The sequence below is a fragment of the Nerophis ophidion genome, linkage group LG03 (genome assembly GCF_033978795.1).
Source record: "Nerophis ophidion isolate RoL-2023_Sa linkage group LG03, RoL_Noph_v1.0, whole genome shotgun sequence".
Lineage (NCBI taxonomy): Eukaryota > Metazoa > Chordata > Actinopteri > Syngnathiformes > Syngnathidae > Nerophis > Nerophis ophidion.
Genome location: NC_084613.1, coordinates 51821911 through 51847208, shown reverse-complemented (window position 1 = coordinate 51847208; position 25298 = coordinate 51821911). Strand labels below are relative to the sequence as shown.

Genomic DNA, 25298 nt, shown 5'->3' with positions numbered 1-25298 from the left:
ATTTGGATCTTAGTAAATCAGGCCCTAAGTGCACATACAAGCAATGTTGGGTTATTTACTGAAAACCAGTAACAAGTTACAGGTAATAGTTACTTTATTTCAAAAGTAACTCAGTTACTAACTCAGTTACTTAAACCAAAAAGTAGTGTGTTACTGTGAAAAGTAACTATTTAGCTACTTCTTTTTTTCTTCTTTTTTTTTTAAACTCCCATTAATGCCCCTTTAGCCTTCATTTCAGTACAGTTATTGCACTGGAGAATAATACATTCTGTTGATTAACTTAAATGCAATTGCTACAACTGAACTCTGCTAAGCAATGTGGTCTACATACAACACACAAAGACAAAGATATGTTTCAAATGGCCAATTTATTTTGGGCCGGAACAAATTGACAAAACTAATTTAAATAGCTGCAACATGACATACATAAGTAACAAACTGCATAGCAACATGTCACAACATAGCTGTAAACCTGGCTTCACCCAAGGAAGGCACACATGACATGTATATGTCATGTCACCATACACAGCACACATACTGATACACACGCCTAACCGGGCGTGTTTTTCTCTCAAGGAATTGTGAAATAAAATCATGTCTTCAGGAGATCAACACTGTACTGAAGCCCAGAACACTCTACACATTTCCCCAGTTTTAGTTTAGAGAAAAGGAAAGATTGGCCTGGCCCACTATGATCCCTCTTTATGTTTGTGAACTTTATAGTCTATAGAGTGGTGATAATCAAACACTCTAGAATTCTAGAATAAAATATTATATAAGAGAATTGACAGAGTGTGCGTGCATTCAGTGCTGAATGATGAGCAGAGTGTCTTCTTTGGCTTGCTTTCCATGTTTATGTACTCGCTGTCCAGATACGTGGAACAAGTTCTCCGTGCCATTTGATGTTTGATGCCCGATATCATGCTAATCAGCTGCCTGAATAGAAATAGCCAGCATGTCTTCTACCACATACACTGCAATGGCTCTATCAATGTTGTCCTGGGTAGCAGTCCCTCTGTTAAAATCCTCAGGTGGTGGTGGAGGTGAATTGGTATCGGAGTCAGTGTCTCTCTTTACTAGCTTCATCGAAGCATTTTGCTTTTGTAGCTGTTTCAGCAGATTTTAATTGCTGTTTTGGGCAGTAGATAGGATCTTTGACCCAAGAAACAACTTACATTTAACTAAAATATTCGTTTCTTTGTGCTCGTCAAAAGAAAAGTAGTGAGAGTATCTCCATGTTAAGAAACTCGGCTACGGCTCCGCAATGATGTCTTGTTAGTAAACACAGACACGTAACCCCGCCCACACACACACACACACACACAGCGCGCCTCTTGTGACACTGGAAGAATCAGAAGGAGGACACCGCAGCTCTCCGATAAAACACTCAGATCTTCTCAATTTCTAGCCGATACTATATAAAAAATCAGAAGAAGAAGAATCAGAAGAATCATTTTTATTTGTAAGTTGTAAATAACGTAAAATAACGCAGTAATGCATCATGTAGTAACGGTAACTGAGTTACTGAATATAAAAAATTATGCGTTAGACTACTAGTTACTGCCGGAAATAACGGTGTTACAGTAACGCGTTACAAAGTAACATGTTGGTCCCAACATTGTATAGGAAGCATGTTGAATTAACAATACAGGTTAGTATCATCAACACAGTTAAACTATACTATACAGCAGGGGTGTCAAACTCAAATAATGAGTGGGCCAAAATTTTAAACTGAACTGAGCCGCGGGCCAATATTGAACACATTAACCTTTTAATAGGGACCCAAACTAGTTTTGCATTGAATATTGAACAAGCAAGGCTTATATAATTTTATAGTGACATGCAAAATAGAGTTTCAAATAAACAATAATTATAATCAAAAAATATCAATGGCATATCAAGTTATATATAGTAGCGTCCCAGAGGTGTTAGTGCTGCAAGGGATTCTGCGTATTTCTTCTGTTTTGTTTATGCTGTGTTACGGTGCGGATGTTCTCCCGAAATGTGTTTGTCATTCTTGTTTCGTGTGGGTTCACGGTGTGGCGCATATTTGTAAAAGCGTTAAAGTTGTTTATTCATCCCCCCTAAGTGTGACCTGATCAAGCATGCCTTGCATTAACTTATGTGTGTGTAAAATCTGCTTATTTTGTGTGACAAAGACGGCACAATGTTTATATGTAGGAAAAGCGGACGTGATGCAAGGTTGTTGTTCGGGTGGAAATCGGTAGAAATTTGGGAGAATGGTTCCCCCGGGAGATTTTCGGGAGGGGCACTGAACTTCGGGAGTTCCGGTAGGGTTGGCAAGCATGAGGATTAGTGGTGTTAGAGCGGCATCACCGCTGTATAATACTGGCAGGCCTGCTCTAATGTTTAATTTGATATTGCCTCAAGGGCCAAATGAAATTACACGGCGGGCCAAACATGGCCCGCGGGCTAGAGTTTGACACCCATGCTATACAGGATAAAGCCTGAATTGTATGCTGTTAGCTTTTTGCTAACGTATAATGGACAATCCTATTGACAGGCTAATGTAAATTAGCATTGCGATCATTTTGAACTTGTACAAATGTTTAAAAAATACAGTTTCAACGGAACAAAATTGACATAAAATAAAAAAGATGCATTTTTACCTAGAGAAATAGTCACCAAACTCTGTGGAAAAACTAATATGGCCGCCAAGAGTAAATGAATGTATGGAAAACACTGATTAAAGTTTGAAAATGTCATTTAGGCAGTGATTGGCAGGAAGATAATAAACAGAGCAAGTCTTCCGCGGGATGGGAAGACATTTTGCCAAGGCCTCAATTAATTAACCCGGTCTAATCTCAGTTTGCTCTCCATCTTGAACTGTCAATGAGCTCCAGACTCATTTCACGCTCATCAACGGGTCTTCTGGAAAAGAGAAAAAAACATGAATTCATTTTACACAAAGCAAAGGGGCCAAATTTATCTAAAGGAGAGATGATGTTTGCACAGCCACATTCTTATAAAGCTGCACTAAAAAGGTCAGAGACACTCTTATCTGCCTGTTACCAAAGAATTCCAACGGTTCTTTTTTGAACGTCAGGTCAGAACCCACTCTGACACAAGTACCACCCCTCACAGTACCACTAACACTGCATGAAAGTGGGACCACTAAAGCTCAAAGGGTAGATAGTGCACCTTCAGTCTAGTCTAGTATATAACTCAAATACTATATATGACAACTATAGTTTAGTCAAGTCTAAAGCTTTAGGACTATAAAGGAGTAGCAGTCTAGTGCTCAACAAATAGCTAGGACAGTTTGTTAGAGTCAAGGGTCCAGTTGTCCTCAATGCCCTGGAAAAAAATAGCAAGGACAGCTCGTCAGAGTTAAGAGTCCAGTTTCCATCAATGCCCTCAAAAAAATAGCTAGGACAGCTTGTTAGAGTCAAGAGTCCAGTTGCTCTCAATGCCCTGAGAGCGATGACCTGGATGAATATGAATATTCACAGATGGATCAATAATGCAACGTGCAATAAGTTGTCGTGGGAATAAAAATATGATACATGAATGAGAAGATGAGGTTAAATTGAACATTTTCATGCTGAGGTCACATGATAGCAAAGAATATCTCTCATGCTCATGCAGCCATAAAACTTGTCTCTCCTTACATGCAGCACTGTAGAGTATTTATTTGCTAACCCTGGTCACTGACGATAAGGTTTGGTGTCCCCAAACTGTGGCTCCCTGCTCACAAGGTTTCCAACAACACATGCTCAGCCAGCAGCTCACGATGACGGCAAAATGGAGAACAAAACCTAGGTGATAATAAATCCTGCTGTGGACGATGAGGAAATAAATTATGTTGAAGCGAGTCAAAGGATGGGCTTAACAAGTGTACGCTTCTAACAACAGTTCCTGTTTCAGGAGGGGCGGTTCAGGTGTGATGGATGGCTGTGCAAACATAGTTGACATACCTGGCCAATGCCGTGGACCGGTCACAAGCCACGACTGAGAGGGACACATTGTGTGAGCGCTGGAGTGTGTTTGCGTTTGAGTGTGTGCAGCATCAGTGGAGCTCTTCCCCGCCGCGATCCCATCTTCCCCGCCAGGCTGCCGCTCCTTCCTCAGCCGCGCTCGGCCCGCCGGGATCACTTCAGTCAGCAGAGCCCTGTTTGACAGAGACACGGGCTGCGGATAAATTCCACCCTCCTATTTATGGGATGTGCACTTCGACTAGGACGCCTTCGATCCGTCCTTGGGGAGCCCGCATCTGAAAACAGTCAAATAGTCTGGGTGCAGCGATAAGCACTGGGGTGGAATTATACTCCCAAATCCTTAAAGAGCTTTGTTCCATCCCATTCGAATCTATACAACATGCGTTTATTTACACAACATACAAGGTTTATGTAGCCTTAATTGTCTTTTTTATTGTTTTACTTTCTTTTTTCTTTCTTTGATCACACCAAAGCTAACATGTTGCCTCTTTAAACGCAGGGAGTGAACAAACTATTCGTCACTTACCCCCATTTCACAGCATTAAACAGTAGCTTTTCACAGTAAAATACTGCGATCAAAATTTCCTCCAAAATCTACTCTTAAACTGTAGTACATGTACCACCAGTGGTACACGGACTCTATCAAGTGGTACACCAAATAATCACCTAAATAAAGTACAGTGGGGTTTTCTTTCTATATTCAATCAGTCAATGCAACCAATCAATCAATTTTTATTTAAATAGGCCTAAATCAGAAGTGTCTCAAAGGGCTGCAAAGGCTACGACGACCATCTCGGTTCAGATTCCACATCAGGGCAAGGAAAAACTAAACCCAGTGGGATGACAACGAGAATCCTTGGAGAGAACAGCAGATGCGGGTGACACCCCCCACCAACCCACCTGCCCCACCCCCCTCTAGGGTGGCCGGTGCAATGGATATCGAGTGGATTTAGCATAATATTAGGAAAGTCTAGTCCATAGTGGATCGAACATAATATCAATCAATCAATCAATGTTTACTTATATAGCCCTAAATCAATAGTGTCTCAAAGGGCTGCAAAAACCACAACACAAACCACTACGACATCCTCGGTAGGCCCACATAAGGGCAAGGAAAACTCACACCAAGTGGGACGTCGGTGACAATGATGACTATGAGAACCTTGGAGAGGACGAAAGCAATGGATGTCGAGCGGGTCTAACATGATACTGTGAAAGTTCAATCCATAGTGGATCCAACACAGCCGCAAGAGTCCAGTCCAAAGCGGATCCAACACAGTAGCGAGAGTCCCGTTCACAGCGGAGCCAGCAGGAAACCATCCCAAGCGGAGGCGGATCAGCAGCGCAGATATATCCCCAGCCGATACACAGGCAAGCAGTACATGGCCACCGGATCGGACCGGACCCTCTCCACAAGGGAGAGTGGGACATAGGAGAAAAAGAAAAGAAACGGCAGATCAACTGGTCTAAAAAGGGAGTCTATTTAAAGGCAAGAGTATACAAATGAGTTTTGAGGTGGAACTTAAATGCTTCCACTGAGTAATAGTGAGAGCCCAGTCCATAGTGGGGCCAGCAGGGGACCATCCTGAGCGGAGACAGGTCAGCAGCGCAGAGAAGTCACCAACCGATGCACAGGCGAGCGGTCCATCCCGGGTCCCGACTCTGGACAATATTCAAACACAGTATTACTGTTAAAATTGTGTGTAATGTTACAATGGCCAAACATATTAATTATATGTTTTAAATAAAACCTCTGCCTTGTTTTAATGAATATTTAGGCCTACTACGGTACTGTATTTTAATGTTGGTCATTATGGTTGTCCTTGGAGAGCCAAGTTTTCTTCTGAGGTGGTACTGGGTAAAAAAAAAGGTTTGATAACCACTGCACTAAAATGTACAACAATTGAAAACATTTTACAATAAATTCAACAAATGAGTGTAACAATTTTGATAACTTTATATCAACTGTTATTTCACAGTAAAATGCTGTAATCATATTGCAAATGACTGTAAATTTAAACTGGTTTGTCTCTTAAGGTGTTCCGTAGACTACGTGTCTCCCAGATTTAATGTCACCATACAACAAGTTGCTGTAAAAAAGTTTATTCTAAGGCAAATTACTGGCTGATAATTGCATTACTTTCACAGTAAAACCCAACAGGCACAAGTCAATAAAACAACGTTGAGAACTTGTTCAATTCGGTCTTGACGTTGAGCAGCTCAAACATAACGTTGAAACAACAAGCTTTTTGACAACGTTCAATCAATTTTAAGTTCTGATGCTGATTTGACCTTTGAAATTTGGTAATTTTTCAACTAACAATGTGGATCCAACATTACACATCATCGTTTACAATTTACAAATACAACTTTTTTGCAACGGTGTTTCAAAGTCAGTTTTAAAGGACCAGTATGTATAATCGACATTGTGCCAATGACTTATGCCTGATGGGATTTACAGTAATTAACTGTAAAATGTCTTTAGAACAATTTACAATAACTGCAGCGCTTTGATTTTATGGTTAATTATAATAATGTTAGAACTTAATGTTGTAATTTCAAAATGGTTATTGTATAATTAATTACACTGGCGGTTTAACAGCGCCCCACCACATATTGTACAAGAGTGAGCAACATAGTCTACGAAACACCTTTAAAAACAAATCACTTTGTAGCTTATCGAGGACAATTATTTTAACGTGCCAAAACAGTTAATTAATGTGAAATATAAGGATATTGTCATTTTTAGAGCCATTTGTTGTAATGTTACAGTACACTTTAATTGCAGTATTTTACTTTGAAAAAAACTGTTAAATGGTGTTCCAGTGCAAATATTAGCCAGTAATTTACTATGAGTTTACAATAAACATTTTTTGTGTCTTTAACACATAGTTGGTGATATCTTAATGTAAATATATGGAGATGAAAAGTATATCCAGCAGGGTGTTTATGTTTTTTGTTGGTTTTTTTACCGTGCATGGGAGATGGGTCAGTGCAGCCTGGTGGATGAGCGGTAAACCTTTATTGGGAACACCCAGGAATGTTTAGTTAACTCGCCCGTCACATTCAAGCATGTGTGTCAAAGGTGTTTACAGGGTGTTGACATTCACACTTTGGCACTGAGGCACAAGCAGCCATGTCTGACTGAGCTGGAAGAATGGAAAGTCCAAAATATTGCTCCCCAAATGTTTGCAGTGCAAGTAGTTTACTTAGTTAACAAAATTAATATCAACTAGTAGTAATAATATAGTAATTCCTACTTAGAATGATATAATTTTGAAATAAATATTGTTAATAAATATATGTTAGTAAAGCAGCGTTGTGACAACTTAGAACACTATTCTTAATTAACCCACTGACATTAATATATTAAAACAAAAAGTAATTACAAAATATTTACAGAACATTTTTTTATATTATTTAAAAATTATTTGATGCTTTCATTTTTACCTTATTGGAATCTGTGTTAGAATATGTTAATTATTGTTGGCATGTTTCTGTTCAGTTGAAAATTGCATCTTTTTTGCTGTTTGAAGTTTTAAATAGTTTTTATTCATTTAAAATTGGTATGTTCTCAAACATATCAGTATTTGTTAAATATAATTACCTGCTATATTTAAATCAAAGACAAAAATTATAAATTCCATGTATTATCATTCAAAATACTCACAAAATTTAATTACATGTTTATAAGGTGAGAAAACTATGATATCATGTTATTAGTTGTTAATTTGTTATGTGTGTTGGACTAAACTATTTTTAAATACCACTCATTTGTATATTACTTACAATTTAATTTGTATTATTCATGCTACTACCTGCTCCATGTTATTGCACCTTTCTTTGTATTTATTGTAAATTGATGTTGTATTTACTGTATTCTTATTCATTCCTTGTCTATTTATATTTATGTCGATTTGCTTTTTTAAACCCTGTTAATTCATTTCATCCTATAATCAACCTATTGTATTGTTGTTTTCTTATTTTAAGCTATCACTTTTTGGACTTGATATTTTTTATCAAATTTTATTTTTTTGTCTCTCTCTTTTCTAGTGCTTTTATTCTTGTATTTAAGGTATTGTGATGAAACAGTTTTGGAGAGTAATATATTGTGTCAAAGTCTAAATATATAATTGGTATATTCTATAATATGGCTTCAATATTAGTTTTAAAAGCCCTGTAAAAATTTACCAGGGAGCATTAAAACAATAATTGTTCACAATAAAATGTACTGTCACATACCAACAAATGACAGTCACAGTAAATTACTGTGAATCTTACTGTGAAAATATTGCAATTATTAGCAAGAAATTTGCTGTGAATTTACAATGAACTGTTTTACAGTGAGCATGTTGTCAGTTTTACGATAGAAAAACAGTTGTATCAGTTAAACCTGATGAGGTAAGCAATGAAACATAATTACATGGTCGTATTTCCACACTGTCACAATATACCAATAAATATTTGTATTTATTCGTATGGAGATATATATGTATATATATATATATATATATATATATATAATATATATATATATATATATATATATATATATATATATATATTATATATATATACATATATAATATATATGTATATATATATGTATGTATATATATATATATATATGTATATGTGTATATATTCACTACCTGACTAGGCTTTAACTGTCTTATAAATAGTATATGTTGTATAATATTGTATATTGTCCATTATATATTATATTATAGCTGTATTATAAATATTTGAAAACCTATACATAAAATATAAAGCAGTTTTGTCACACTTAATTATTCATCTATTTTTGGTCTTATTAATAAAACAGTTTTGACTTTTGAAAAGAGTGTGTGTATGCATGTATGCGTGTGTGTGCGCGTGCGTGCGTGCGTGTGTGTGTGTGTGTGTGTGTGTGTGTGTGTGTGTGTGTCTGGCCCAGTGACCACCCACAGAGAGCATGGAGTGAACGTCTCCTGCCCAGCTCCCCTGCACTGACCCGGGTGACAAAGCCCACGTAGAGGTGTTTGTACACGTAGTTGCCTACATTCAGCGAAAGAAGCACACTCCACAAGTGTGCAGGTATCACCCGGGCCAACGCCATCTGAGGTAATTGGAGGAGTGTTGTAAGTTTCCTACATGACTCACTCGACTCTTTTCTGTCAGGCTGGAAGATTGTAGGTCTGGGTGAACTTTTAAAAAAACTGAGTCCTCTTAACTCATAAATTACCCGGCCGTGGACAACCTTAAGCGGTGTTGAAATGCCTCGAACAGAGCTTTATTTCAGTGCTGGCGGAGCGTGAAGCTGAGAGCGCCGCCCCACAAGGAGCCCCGGCTCTCACATGCACAAATAAAACAGCTATTTATCCTGCCATACCTGAGCTCTGACATGCTACCGAACATCCAATGGAATAAAAATGTATTGTTGAAACTGTTCAAATTATCCTTTATTGCCACTAAGATTTAGAAATTATGGATTAGGAGCTTCTGGATAATGTATCGTGGTTCTGCATTGTGTCAGGTCAAAAACACACATCAGGGGAATGTTTCTATGTTTTTGCTTCCACAACATCATATTGTGTAAAAATCATCCCCAGTCTGACCACCCAGGGGGTCCCTGACACGGCAACCTTTACAAAGGGGGATGGGTGTGTGTGTTTGTATTTAGGCAAGTGTCTGCTCACATGCATGAATATGCTCCTTCATCTTATGCGTATTGATCTTCCGCTGATTCTTTCTTTTCCTGGTTATTTGTTTGTTGCTATATATTGCTAGATTTGAAAGCCAAGTATCCTGGACTTCATTACAACGTTTTGATATTACACCATCGATTGGTGTTGTAGTGGCATAAGAAAAGTCAACTTGATTGTTTTATTGTTTAAGAACAAGAGTGAAGTATAATAAGTCATTAAGTTCCAGCCTTCTGTTTCGGTTATTTTATTCAATGCAGAGCTAATTCCACAATTTTACATGTATGGAAAGCACAAAGAATACACAATCGGTATAAACGCAAACACAAACCAACAGGACCAAACAAAAGGCCACCACATGGATGCTTTTAACATCCAGCCGCACTACACTTGCTGTGTTTGCCCACTCTTCTACGCTTAGGTCATAGAATGAGTGTGTCTTATTTCTCTCTCAAGAGCCCTTGGAGGCTTTCGGTTGTTAAAAAAAAAAAAAAAAAGCATCGTTTCTTGCCTTCTCTCCCATCGATGCTCTGCAAGAACCCCTCCGTGCTTGACTTGTGCTAAGAAGAGAATTAGGGGTCAGCCGTCATCCCCTTTCAAAGTGAGAGCCCCTAAACGGGAACACGTAAAGGTGAAGCAAGACGCGATAACCCCTCCAATTAGACAATGAGGACAGATAAATGACCATACAGTATGGCGTACAATGGGAATTAAAAGTATAAGGCAGCTGCATGGTTTCTTATCTGGGCCGAGTAAGAAGAAACCAGGCAACAAAGGGAGGCTAAGACTAAGAGGCTTGATGCATGGGAAAGCCATGGGCCGGCCATTGTGGCTGCCCTTCTGCTAAGCAAATAGTCCAAACTGTTCATTCCCCATCTCCCATTCTCTCGCCGGTACATTGTTTGTGTCCTTGCATTTCATTCTGACTGGGGAAGATTGCTCTCAGGGCCAGTGAGCAAACAGTCCAGAAAGGAGCCAGCTATCTCCTGCCTGTTCCCAGGAGAACTAGCATTTTTATTTCAGCTCCAAGCTGTCAAAGGATTGGAGAGTTTATGTCAGGATCCTGAATTAATTGCTTTAAGCCTCAAGGCTGACGCCGGCGTTTTTATCACCAAATGTTCGGTAAAATGTTTCCTGGCAAATTATGCAGGGTTGACCCCCCCGCCCCCCCTCAACCGCCTGGTACTTCTATACGATCGCCTTGCATGTTATTGGATATAAATCCATCTAAAATAAGGCGTGGTTGGTGAAAGAGTGGGTTAAATTAACACAACAAATGTTTGTGTGTAAGTGGGTGTGAAAGGCCAGCTCATGGCCCAACCAGTCAATGCACTTGTTTGGGGCCACAACCACGATCACAAACACTACTTACAAGTCGATTTAAATCGTACTGTTCAAAGGACCCATGTTGTCCAGATCAGTGTTTTTCAACCTTTTCTGAGCCAAGGCACATTGTTTTCATTGAAAGATTTCACTAGCAGAAAACATAAAAAAATGAAAATTAGTAGCCAATATTGACAATAAAAAGTCATTCTCGCAATTGTTGGATATGAATTCAAACCATAACTAACCATGCATCACTATAGCTCTTGTCTAAAAAGGAGGTGTACAGTCACGACCCGTCACATCACGCCGCAACTTATTTAATTTTTTGGGTGTTTTCCAGTGTGTAGTGTTTTAGTTCTTGTCTTGTGCTCCTATTTTGGTGGCTTTTCCTCTTTTGTTGGTATTTTCCTGTAGCAGTTTCGTGTCTTCTTTGAACGCTATCCTCGCACCTGTGTTGTTTTCGCAATCAAGATAATTTAAGTTCTGCAGACGCTATCCTTCTTTGTGGGGACATTGTTGATTTTCATGACATGTACGGATTTACTTTGTGGACGCCATCTGCTCCACACGCTGTAAGTCTTTGCTGTCGTCCAGCATTCTGTTTTTGTTTACTTAGGAGCCATATCAGTTTTAGTTTCGTTTTGCATACCCATCCCTAAGCTTCAATGCCTTTTCTTAGCGGCACTCGCCTTTTGTTTATTTATGGTTTAAGTGTTAGATACCTTTTTACCTGCACACTGCCTGCTGCATATTGTGATCACGACAAACCATGTTCCCGACATCTACAAAGCAATTAACTGCCAATTACTGATATGGAAGAGTATTACACAGTTACTCTGCCAAGCTCTAGACAGCACCGACACTCAGCAACGGCACATTTGCGGATTATAATTACCGGTTTGCAAAAAATATTTTTAACCCAATTAGGTGAAATTACATAATCTCCCACGGCAAACCAGACTGTATCTCACGGCACACTAGTGTACTGCGCACAGTGGTTAAAAAACACTGGTCCAGATGACCACAATGTCAATAAAAAGTTCTCTTCATGTAGTTTTTCTCCTGTAAAATCATCTTGAAGTCATTTCTCGCACAATATCAATTAGTTTTTGAGTAATCTGTAGATGAATAACGGTACTTGGAACGCCTCCATTCCATCGCCAGACGCGATTTACCCCCTCCTGGTGTGATGTCATCTACAGCAGTGGTTCTCAAACATTTTTCAGAGATGTACCCCCTGTGAAAAATGTTTTAATTCATGTACCCCCTAATCAGAGCAAAGCATTTTTGGTTGAAAAAAAGAGATAAAGAAGTCATCAGTTTCTGATTTATTAAATTGTATAACAGTGCAAAATATTGCTCATTTGTAGTGGTCTTTCTTGAACCATTTGGAAAAAAATATATAAAAATAACTAAAAACTTGTTGAAAAATAAACAAGTGATTCAAATATAGATACAAATTTCTACACATAGAAGTAATCATCAACATAAAGTGCCCTCTTTGGGGATTGTAATAGAGATCCATCTGGATTCATCAACTTCATTCTAAACATGTATTCACAAAAAAATAAATCTTCAACATCAATATTTATGGAACATGTCCACAAAAATCTAGCTATCAACACTGAATAATGCATTGTTGCATTTCTTTTCACAGTTTATGAACTAACATTCATATTTTTTTTAAGTATTATTCAATAAATATATTTATAAAAGACTTTTGAATTGTTGCTATTTTTAGAATATTTTTTAAAAAATCTCACGTACCCCTTGGCCTACCTTCAAGTACCCACAGGGGTACGCGTACCCCCATTTGAGAACCACTGAGCTACAGAACTGCAGCCCATTTCCCCGCATAGACAGTGTGCATAAAGGCATGCAAAACTATTATTTTGATCACTTAATTGCATGTTTTTGTCACCGTGGTCCATGATTACTTCAAAACTGATATGGTTAACATTATGAGCAAAAACTAAATAAAAAAATAATAATCATTTATAGACCCAATATCTTGTGTTTCCTCATCTTCAGTGTCTGCCTGTCATAGCTAGTTTATTAAGCTTATAGTGACTTTTGTAATATTTTGCATTCTTTTATTAAAACCTTGCATGCCAGTGTGTGTTCCATACCCTTGTAAAGCTGAAGACAAATAAAGTTATTTATCAATGTTCTTTCAGCATTTTCGCAAGAATAACTAAACAGTAGGAGACGGCGCAAAATAGAATAGTAGCAGTCTACCTTGTTTTCTTTTTTTCTTTTTCCCTGCTTTTTGAACGTCAGAGTGTGAGGCAAAGACCATGCTGCGATAGTGAAGCGGCGCTCCACTTTTGTGTTAATAATATGAATCCTAATACGCTACATAATGTAGCCAAGGAGAAGTCCCAAAATCGCAAAAAGCACAGCATCCATGGGGGCAATAAAGCTCCATTCCCCACACCACTGGACCGTTGTGTCTGCTCCAAGAAGGAACCTCAGCCTGCGGCTAAATGTCGCAAAAATGTGAACATGTACTTTTTCAAATTGTGCTCCAAAATAACATGATTTGGGATGAGGATGCCTACAAAACACGTACAATGTAATATGAATGTCTTCTCTGGGTTGTGCCAGCAGGCTGATCCAGGTAAGCCCACATTTAGGAGCAAAAAGTGGGCATTCCAAAATGTGCAAGAATTTGTTACAAAACAAGCCTAAAATCACGACGGTGTCTATTTTGGGGGATTTTTACCTCTAGACATCATTTGTAGGTTCTAAACTATGAATTGAGAGCCAATGTTGTCAAGCATTAGAGGAGCCTTTTAAGGGTAGGTTCAATTAGATTAGAAACTTATAAAATCAAAGTCTTGGGGCCGAAAAAACAATTATTGTTTAAGGCCACAAAAGGACCACAGAGCTATGTGTGTGTGTTGTCCCCTCCCTCGCCATGACGGTAGGTGCACGAGCCAAGCTTGGCAAGAAAACGAGTACCCTTACAGATGCCTCAATAAACCATAGCTGTTCAGACATTTGGTGGACCAGGTTTTTAAGGCTCCAAACTGTCCTCAGAACTGCCAAACTGTCTTCAGAAGCGTCTGCCGTGATCAAATGCGTACTTAATAACGTATACGCAGTATATGATATATTGCAAGCTGCAGAAGCATTAGCAACTGTGTTGTTGTTCAACACAGCCAAACTTTTCAACACTTCTGACATATTATAGCCTATTATGTGAACCCGAAATAGCCAATTGATCCGGTGCTGACATAAAACATCATTATGTTGGCATGGCTACATGTGTTGTCAGTGTCTGTTGGCTCTTAACGTGAAGAGGCCAAAACCAACAAAGGAGGAAGCGGCCCGGCGGTTCAAGCCCTCAGCGCCACACGTCAATAACTGAACCTGAAGCCACCATCTGGAAATTGCTTCTATTTACATAAATGCATCTGACGGCGTCTGGGAGCAATGTATTTGCATGTAAAACGGAATTGTTTGAGCGTGTCGCATGATACAGTGTGTGTCGCCTTTTGCAAAAGGGTGTCTATGGAGGAATATTGTACCGGGGCCCCAAGCAAAAATAAAAAATGTCCACAAACTCAGCACCATCATTTTGGTACAAGAATGAGGTGATTGAAGAAAAGTAAACATAGGATAAAACTACCTACTGCAACATAGGAGAAAGTTATGGCAAGTTTCACTTTTGCATCTCATTGCCCATAACTGTGGTGTGTTCAAGGATACATCGATTAACGTTGGAAACAGAGGTGGCGCTATAGGTTTTAAAGACAATTTTTTTATTATGCACCGATGAAGCAGGTAATTGCTGATTTACACTCTAAAGTAGGGAAGTGTGGAGTGAATTATATTTATCTAGAGCTTTTCTCTAGTGACCCAGAGCAGTTTTACATAGTGAAACCCATTGATTGATTGATTGATTGATTGATTGATTGATTGATTGATTGATTGATTAATTGATTGATTAATTGATTGATTGATTGATTGAAACTTGTATTAGGAGATTGCACAGTTCAGTACATATTCCGTACAATTGACCACTAAATGGTAACACCCCAATACGTTTGTCAACTTGTTTAAGTAGGGGTCCACATTAATCAATTCATGGTAAAATATCTAAATTACATTTAAACCAGTGTGGGTGGCACTGGGAGCATGGTGGTAAAGAGTCTTGCCCAAGGACACAACGGCAGTAACTAGGATGGCGGAAGCGGGGATCGAACCTGGAACCCTATAGTTGCTGGCACGGCCACTCTACCAACCGCCCCAAAGTAATGAAAAAGTTGACAGATTTATAACAACCGGTTATTCAAATTTGTATTCTTGCCACTTTATAGTGGATTTGTTGACACATTTTGGAAAAAAAAATATCTCGATCCGTTCAATATGTTAGTCCAATCTTAATAAGTCAAAAATCAACATATGCTTTAAAAAGCTGGTTTCAACCACAATAATGCAGTAGTTTGTTTTTAACGTATGTAAACGTACCAAGTATGTGTGTGAATAGGGTGGGGATAAAAAATTTTAAATTAAATAAAGAAATATATGAATGCAATAAAATGATTATTTAAATAACAAAAAAAAAATTAAATACAAAAAAATCTAATTCAAATAAAAAATATATACAATAAAATAAAAAGAAACACATCAAATTTAAGAACGTAGAGGGGCCCTTCAGGAGTCTTGTCTATGGGCCCAAATATTGGTCTTAAACCCCTGCGTATTCACACAAGAGTTGGTCCTGAAATGTGCAAAAGTCATCCTGCAAAAATCGCTTTGCATCTGAAGGAAAACTCCAAGCGACATTTGCATGCTTCTTTAAACACAACTGTTTCTAACGCCGTGACCTCACCCGCTGACATGCTGGAGCAGGCCTTGAACACACCGCTCATTTAACTGCAACCGCAAATGCATCATCTCCAGGATGTGCACCTTTCATTATCTTTCTGCCCGGGCACTTCAAGATAAGAGTATCCAGGCTCCTGCCAATAAATCAGGCAGTTGACTCCTTAATCTGAGAGGATATTAAGTGACAAACATGGCGATGTTTCTGTCAGCGTCAAGCATGCGAGGGTTAATAGTGTGTATCAGGGGACTACTCTGCAGCGGGGAGAACATACAGGCCTCGTAATCTGCTCAGCAGCCCTGTGGACACCACCCAGCTTTCCTCAATCCTTCACCCAAGCATCCTCCTTTCCATTATAAATAACACGGCCATTTATACCGGATTAAATTGGGGATTAATTTGATTCCAGTCCGGGTATGGGAATTCATTAGCGATCTGACAGTGGCGCTATACATGCAAGGAATTTAATTTGGATCCCCCTGAGGGCAGGCGGGGTATACTCCTCCACACTTTGAATTTGTGCAAAGTGGTACTTCATTGCTGTTGATTCCTTGTTATTACGCTGAAATACTATTAGTGGAGTGTTTTGGAGACGGTAATTCACGTTTGGGGCTTCACGGTGGCAGAGGGGTTAGTGCGTCTGCCTCACAATACGAAGTTCCTGCAGTCCTGGGTTCAAATCCAGGCTCGGGATCTTTCTGTGTGGAGTTTGCATGTTCTCCCCGTGAATGCGTGGGTTCCCTCCGGGTACTCCGGCTTCCTCCCACTTCCAAAGACATGCACCTGGGGATAGGTTGATTGGCAACACTAAATTGGCCCTAGTGTGTGAATGTGAGTGTGAATGTTGTCTGTCTATCTGTGTTGGCCCTGCGATGAGGTGGCGACTTGTCCAGGGTGTACCCTGCCTTCCGCCCGATTGTAGCTGAGATAGGCGCCAGCGCCCCCCGCGACCCCGAAAGGGAATAAGCGGTAGAAAATGGATGGATGGGATAATTCACGTTTGGCCAAAAAAACAACATTTGGCTCCCACTCATAAGGTATTAAAATGAGCACATTATTTGAATGTCATTGATTCTCCTGACAAGCTGTGTGGTATAAAGTAAAGACATGCAATTCAAGAATCCATGCACGCCCCCCAGCACCAATCTGCTGCTCACTAAATTGGACAAGTCCCATTGTAAGGAAAGCTGTCTCCATGCACATGTCTGCACCGGAGAACATATGCAGGACAAAATATTCCGTAGTTTGTTATTCCGACGACAGCACAGGGGGCACACTGGCTTGTTTGCCTTGACTGGAAGAGGAGATTGGATTGGGGGTTTAAATGAATCGCTGGCGCACCACATTTATAGGTTTCATTAACTTTTAATGAGTTGGGTGTCCTTCGCCGTGATTGGCTGGCCTTCACTTCCTGGAACTGGAGCTGAGGGGAGAGTTTGCAGTTGGACCAGTTGGACTGAATGGGCCATACTGCCAAGGAAATGGGTTATTATCGTCTGATACTATTTCCAAAAGCCCCCAGATATCCATCAGAACTGCAGGCTGCAGGAGAATAAAGCAACCTTGGCACATCCATCATGCAGTCAGGCGGGCGTCTTTTTTAGCACCGCTGACCAGCGCCGTCCAAGTCGGGCCCCGAGCAGAGGGATGGCCACCCTGGTCATTTGTAAATTTTGAAGATTTGTTTTACTATGATAAAAAAACAACAACCTCATAAAAGTTAAGATAAAATTAATATCATCTGTGCGCTGCGCTGAGCGCACCACTCCGGCTGCAGCAAGCGGCTGCAATCAACCGCCAATCAATCAGCACTCCACACACCTGTCGCTGATGAACTTCCTGGGCTTCTTGAACCAGTGCGAACCTGTGTTCCGGCCAGAACGTAGCGACCTGTTCCAGTACAGTACGCTGACTTATCTAGCTCCACGTTCATTCTCTCTCTCCGTGTTTCCCCACCTATATGCTCATTGTGTGTTGTCCTGTGTCGTGTTCCAGCAGCATTCCTCCGTTCCCTGGCTGCTTCAGTCGATCTCGACTTCCCACGAGGACATGGACTCTGACGCCTCGCTCTTCCCTTGACCTTACACCTGCCCAAGGACCTCCGAGCTTGCCTTTCCCCCTTGGACTTCCACACCTCGCTCAACACTTTCGGTAACACTTTACAGATACTCGCTACACATAGTCACACATACACATTTTGGATTAGTTACACACTCCATTCTATTGTAAATATATAATAAGTATAGAACCAAACGACGTCCTGCACTCTGTGCCATCTACTTCCACAGTCGTGAATGTTTAATAATCAGGTTGCCTATTACTTAGGATTAATTAATAAAGTATTTTTGATTCCGCTTGAATCAAATGCATTTTGGTATGAGGTGGTAGACAAAAGGTAAAAACACACTAAGTCTTTCATGACCTGTCTCTGGGTCATACCTTTGTTTAGTTTTTTTGTTGTATTCTTTCTGTATTCAGAATTTGTTTCCGTTTTTCAGGGCTCCTTCCTCTTGTCTACTTCCAATGGGAAGTCATTGTCATTTTATTTCCAAGCTACATGCTTGTGCTTCAGGTGCAACCCCACGCTGCACTCACTTTGATTTTAAAAATGATCCGGTTTCTGTTACGTTTCCGTGGCATTGTTGTGGTATAGCTGGGACCCCAAGATGTGGAGATACAATATGGCATGCGGGTAAGAAGTATATTTAATTCACATAAAGCCAAGCAAGTGCAGCATGGGGGTGCACTTGAAGCATAAGCATGTAGCAATGAAGTAAACTGACATGACACCATGCATGAACAGTAGACAACAAACAGTGATGATCCAGCATCAAGAGGCAGGTGACACTGGACTATAAACCCCGGTTGATTAGGATAGGGGACAGGAGTAATCAGCACGCCCACTGGAAGAAGACAAGAAGAAGGAACATTGAAAACGGAAACAAACACAAAACTCGGGAAGAATACAACACAATACCAAATCAAGGTATGACATGTTGGCACAGGTCAGAACAAAAAAGACCTATTGCAGAAAAGAAAAAAGCTTTGTACAAGTTTCACTTTTGCATCTCATATTAACTTTGGTGTGTTCAATGACCGTAAATTGAAGTGATGAACTGAGGCATCACTAAGTTTTAACAACAGGGAGGAACTTAACCCCCTGGAGATCCATCCATCCATCCATCCATTTTCTACCGCTTATTACCTTCAGGGTGGCGGGGGGTGCTGGGGCCTATCTCAGCTACAATCGGGCGGAAGGCGGGGTACACCCTGGACAAGTCCCCACCTTATTGCAGCCCCCAGGAGATGCACTAATAATAATATAATCATAATAATAATGGATGTCAATACAAAATATGTGTAGCCATAAACATTAAATTGATAAGGTTGATTGAATCAAAGTAAGAATATTTAAAATCCCTTTCAAAAATACGAAAAGAATGGTACAACTTGGGAAGCAGCAAACCTATCTTCGAACGATTCACTCAACACGGACGTCATAACATCATCAAGCCTCACCTTTAAGCATTCTCAAACAGCACCAACCTTTTTTTGGACAAGGATAGAAAAATTTAAAAAATATATATAATAAATCTATTTGTGGCAAAATGGAAGAAAGTTGTAAGTAGAAAGTACAAGTTTCACTTTTGCATCTCATTGCACGTAACTGTAGTGTGTTCAAGGACCCACGATTAAAGTTCAAACATAGTTGTTACTAGTTTTTAGGGGGGGACTTAACTCTGAGGAGATGCACTATTAATAATTTTGTAATAATTAATTAAAGTATTGTTTTGATGATAATCCTATGTGTATCAGATAATGTCTATTTTATACACTCTGAAGTAAAGGAACACTTGACAGATTTATATCTAAGTGAGTAATGACAGGTTATATGATTATATAAAATCATATTCTGCCCACTTAGATAGAGTTTTTTCACTTTCTTGGTAAGAAAATAAAAATTCTAAACTAAACTTAATGATTTGGGGGGGTTATATACTGTATTTTTCAGAGTATAAGTCGCTGCGGAGTATAAGTCGCACCTGCCGAAAATGCAAAAACATATATACGTCGCACTGGAGTATAAGTCGCATTTTTGGGGGAAATTTATTTGATAAAACCCAACACCAAGAATAGACATTTGAAAGGCAATTTTAAAATAAATAAAGAATAGTGAACAACAGGCTGAATAAGTGTATTTTATATGACGCATAAATAACCAACTGAGAACATGCCTGGTATGTTAACGTAACATATTATGGTAAGAGTCATTCAAATAACTATAACATATAGAACATGCTATACGTTTACCAAACTATAACTATAACTATAACTATAACTATAACATATATAACATGCTATACGTTTACCAAACAATCTGTCACTCCTAATCGCTAAATCCCATGAAATCGTATACGTCTAGTCTCTTACGTGAATGAGCTATATAATTTTATTTGATATTTTACGGTAATGTGTTAATAATTTCACACATAAGTCGCTCCTGAGTATAAGTCGCACCCCTGGCCACACTATGAAAAAAACTACGACTTATAGTCCGAAAATACGGTAGATAATTACTAGATATGTTTTTAAAGTCAAAAACTTAAGTAGAGTTATTTTTTTACATGTGTTTTAAAAAGCTGGTTTCAACCAAATCAATGCAAAAAAAAAAAAAATTTGTGCACGTAAACATAAGTGTATGTGTATGGGGCCGCTAGGTTGGGATTAGGGTGTGATGACGGGGGGCCTTTGGGAGTCTTGTGTATGGTGGCCGAGAATTTGGTGCTACCCTGTCGCTGACTGGCTGACTTTATATGCTAGCTCTACCCGCAAGGCTTGATCTCAAAGGCGGGCATGAGGCCTGCTGCTGGGAAATGCCCAAGAACAGCGTCAAGCGTGTGCACCTCATGGGCTTCACCCAGTTTGCAGGGTTGGTCTATATATTGCACTCAATGTTTTTTCTAAAGGCAGCATTTGCATGTAGCAATATTTCACAAAGATAAATACTGACCATCCATCCACTTCCAAGCGTATAAAAGCAGCAAGGCAGAGAGAGGCGCCTCATGCTGGCCTCAATAGATCGCCTGTAGGTCACTGCATGTCCCACCAGCTGCTGCCTCCCCCAGTACTCAATGGCCATTGTTGATGGACCTCTCTCACTCCCTTTTTTTCTGTCTGTCTTGTTTCACTCACTCTCTCTCTCTCTTTCTCTCTCTCTCTCTCTCTCTCTCTCTCTCTCTCTCTCTCTCTCTCTCTCTCTCTCTCTCTCCTCTCTCTCTGTCTCGCACGTCCTGTCACCCCGACATGAAGGAGTCCCACACTGGAATGTCACAGAGTCATGTCAGAAGAGACGTGGACACATCACAGTCAGCAGCCGCATTCTCGCCCTGTCCATCCTACTCTCTCTCTTTTGCTTTACCCCTGTCTGCCCTTCAAACACACACACACACACACCTTCCAGGCCCAACACATCCTCAAGATGACCCTAATATGTCTAGATTTTCAAAATAAATGTCACACCTGTCGGGGTTTTTTTTTCCAATGTAAAAGTCTAAACTCTAAACCTGCATGAATAAATGTTGAAGAATCCTTTTTACACAATTATATGCAATCGCAGTGGCCCTGCCATGAGGTGGCGACTTGTCCAGGGTGTACTCCGCCTTCCACCCGATTTTAGCTGAGATAGGCACCAGCGCCCCCCGCCACCCCAAAGGGAATAAGCGATAGAAAATGGATGGATGGTTATGCAATTCATGACATAAAATTATATATTAAATAATAAATTGCCAATAACACATTTAACTATATTTATTATGTAAGTAATATAGATGTGTTATACGTATTCCTATTTTTTAAAGATACATTTTCAAGTGTTTTGTCTTAATTTTGGATCCGTCCATCCATCCATCCAACCCCATGTTCCTTATATCTTTGTCTTTTTAATTGTTTAAAGCACATTGATATTGTATATTTATAGTAGATAAATATGCAATATATATTGCAGCAAATCATGATCCAAAAAACAAAATGTATCACAACAATTAATTTTAATGTGTAAAATAATAATAACAACACTAATATTAAATAATGGTTATAGTTATAATTTATTTTGAACAATATAGTTAGCACATCACATATTATCCGTTTCTAATTCCAACATATCATATCATGAAGAAATAATGTCATACAATGTGAAAATAATAAAAAATCATGGTAAATTCACACTAAATTACTGCCTAATAATTGCAATGCTTTGTTATTTACTCAGACGTTAAATAGAGCGGAATATAAGGGTACTGTCACATTTACAGTATTATTTTACAAGGTTACAGTACATTTAGATTTTTTATTTTATTACTGTGAAATAATCCTGTGAAATCCTGTAATTACAGTGTAATCATTATGTCTTGCGATATATTAGAATTATAGTTCGGCCTTTATAATTTGTGGGGGGGTTTCCCTCACATTGCATATTTATTTTATTTTCCACATTAATTGAATTAAGTTTAAATAATACTTAATTTGTCTATATGGGGCAATTAAAGGCAAATAGAACACTAACTATTAATTAAGTAACTGCATATGAAAATTAGGCTTATGTTTAAAATGCAAGAACATTAAATAGTAAGTTTGGAATCTAATCAATGGGGGAAATAATGAAGAAACGCTTTTACGGCAGCAGGATGGACAGACCGCCTGCTGGGAGGCTTATATCGTTTTGACTTGCGGTGCCTTTAATAAAGCGAGCTAGGACAGTTTACCCTGCTAAGATATCGGATTAAGAGTATTTTTCCTAAAAGAGGAGTTAAGTTGGCCTCGTCGGTCACTCCCTTGCAAAAGCCTGAGACAGAATTACAGCTTGTTGGACCGGTGTCCCGCTGTTGCCATGGAGACGGCTCGACTTGGGTGTTCCAATCGGCGGGCTGCGGCTGGTTTTGGACTAAAAGGTGCGTCAGACACCCAAACATATCCGCCTGAAAGCATCTATATTTCGGACTTTTAAGACCTGCACATACACCATGCATATCCTTATTTACAACAATTAGCTTAAGACTTCAATATTTTTGGAACAACGAAAATATGAATTGGAATTGGTGGCATTGCTCCACTCAGTTAACACCCATGGGTGGATGCGTCAAAGGCTTAGAACGCATTGAAATGCATTGCTGCAGGGAGAACGTCTCACTTTGGAGGCGTGCAGGCAGCAGAAGATGATAATCATACTACTCATACAGGCAGGCTTTATTTTCCCATCAATAAAAGACAGACAATATGCCTCTATAATGGCTCGACTGCTGTGAGGTCTAATTTGAAGGCATTCATGGAGAAATATGCAAATGCAACTGCATGGGAATTGCAGATAAATCAGGTTAGCAGAGTAAAAGGATCAACAGGCTGGACGAGGCTTTATTTTGTTGCTATAACAACACTTGTCTGGGATGGTGCATGCATCAGGAGCCGAGGAGCGTTTCATTTTATTTATTTCATTTATTTATTTTCCATGAAAAGATGAGGAAGGTGCAATGATGTGACCTTTTGTCCTTCACTACAGATTGGGGTTAGTTACCTTTGAACTAGTAGACTTGTAAAAGGCCATTCCCATCATCTGCTCGTCAAGTGCACTATAGAGGCTCCAATAGAAGATTGATTTATTGGAAAACCTCCCACTATTATTAGCATTTTTATTATTTCTATTATTATTATAATTATTTTTGACAATAATATTAATAATAATAATTATTATCATTATTATTATTATTACTATTATTGTATAATAGCAAATTATTATTAAATATTACTTTGCAGATCGTTTATATGCTAGTCCTGTATTTATGAATACATAATAATACATATAATATTTTATTAGTAGTATAAGTATTTTTCTAATTATGTTTCTAAGCATTTTTAAAACTTAGTAAGAGTGTGTATGCAAGTGTTGTATTATTAAATCAATTATAAAATACTAAAATATTAGTAATAATACCACAACAATATCAACAAATATCATTGTTATTATTATAATATATTATTGTTATTTGAATGAGTATGATGTTTTAAATAATACATCACTTATACTCAATCATACTAAACACTAACTTTTAAAAGGTATAGGTATAATAAGATTGATTTTGTAGCCGAGATAGGCGCCAGCGCCCCCCGCGACCCCGAAAGGGAATAAGCGGTAGTAAATGGATGGATGGATGGATATATTTTTATTTCAAATATGCAAAAAAAATTAAAATAAAACAAGAGCAAGCATGATCCAATACAGTGCTATAGCCTTAAAAGCCATTATAACAAAATGAAAACAATGGAGAATAAAAAAACAAAAAAAAAACAAATGAGTATTGGACTTTTTTTTTCTTACATATTTGAAAAGGAGTGAGAAGAAGTATACACTTATTTAATCCCACCCGTTTTCTTTAAAGATTGTTCATAGGCAAGTACTGTATTACTACAAAAATATAAATAATATTATTATTATAATACAATGATAATAATTTCAAATATATATTGTTTGCATTTGTTGTTAATATCATTCGTATATTGGTAATATGTATCTATAACTTGTATATACACAGTCTTACTATACCCTAACTTTTAATAATGCTTAACATTTTAAAATAATCATAATTAATCAGATGAATATTAGGGTAAATGGATGTGGTCAATGCATGCTTGATCAGAGCAACAAATATTTAAGTCATGCACATTGCCAAAATATAAAGAGATTATTAAATTAAATATTTGTTCAAATAAATAATTCCCCCGCATCATTAAATCCCCACAAATACAAATACATATGCTGCACCATGCATGCTTCCTTGCCATTTATTATTTTACACATCATATTGTATTCTAGTTGCTTTTCCCCTCTCAATCCTTTAAGTGCAACAAGCTGCAAATCCTGTCAGCTTTGTTCTGAAATCCAGTCTCCTTTGTAGAGAATGCTCACCCACCACCTTCATGCACCACCATGCGCTGCTATCATGCATCCATAAGTCTCTCAAGAGTACAAGATGTATTTATAACCCTTTTAGAAATGTCAGGAAAAGATCCCTACCTGTGCAAAACGGTGCTTGTTGTGAAGCCCAACACATACAGGAGCCCATTGTGGAAGCTTTAATGCCTGCTGCCTTCTGCAAAGGGCTGCAGACATCACGGCATTTATTTGAGCTCAAACTCAGTCACTGTTGACTTTAGCACAAAGCAAAGATTTCACTGCCCTGCTAGTTAAAAAAATGATTATTTTACAGAGATATCGATCAGTGTGCTATAAAAAAAATCAGCTTAACGTGATAGGTCTAAAATGAATAGAAGCAATTTTAATGTCTGTGTAAATTTACAGAGCTGCTATTCAGTTTACATATTGTGTGTGTGTGTGTGTGTGTGTGTGTGTGTGTGTGTGTGTGTGTGTGTGTGTGTGTGTGTGTGTGTGTGTGTGTGTGTGTGTGTGTGTGTGTGTGTGTGTGTGTGTGTGTGTGTGTGTGTGTG

At 38.7% G+C, this 25298-nt stretch overlaps 1 long non-coding RNA gene across 1 annotated transcript; it reads right to left on the bottom strand.

The window, feature by feature from the left end:
- Positions 1-367: 367 nt before the first annotated feature.
- LOC133549783 (uncharacterized) lies at positions 368-24997 on the bottom strand. The gene is made up of 3 exons (XR_009806177.1): positions 24868-24997; positions 3939-4132; positions 368-2892 (listed from the first exon to the last, which is right to left on the bottom strand). It is a non-coding gene; the product is annotated as an uncharacterized LOC133549783 (long non-coding RNA).
- Between the last annotated feature and the right edge of the window lie 301 nt (positions 24998-25298).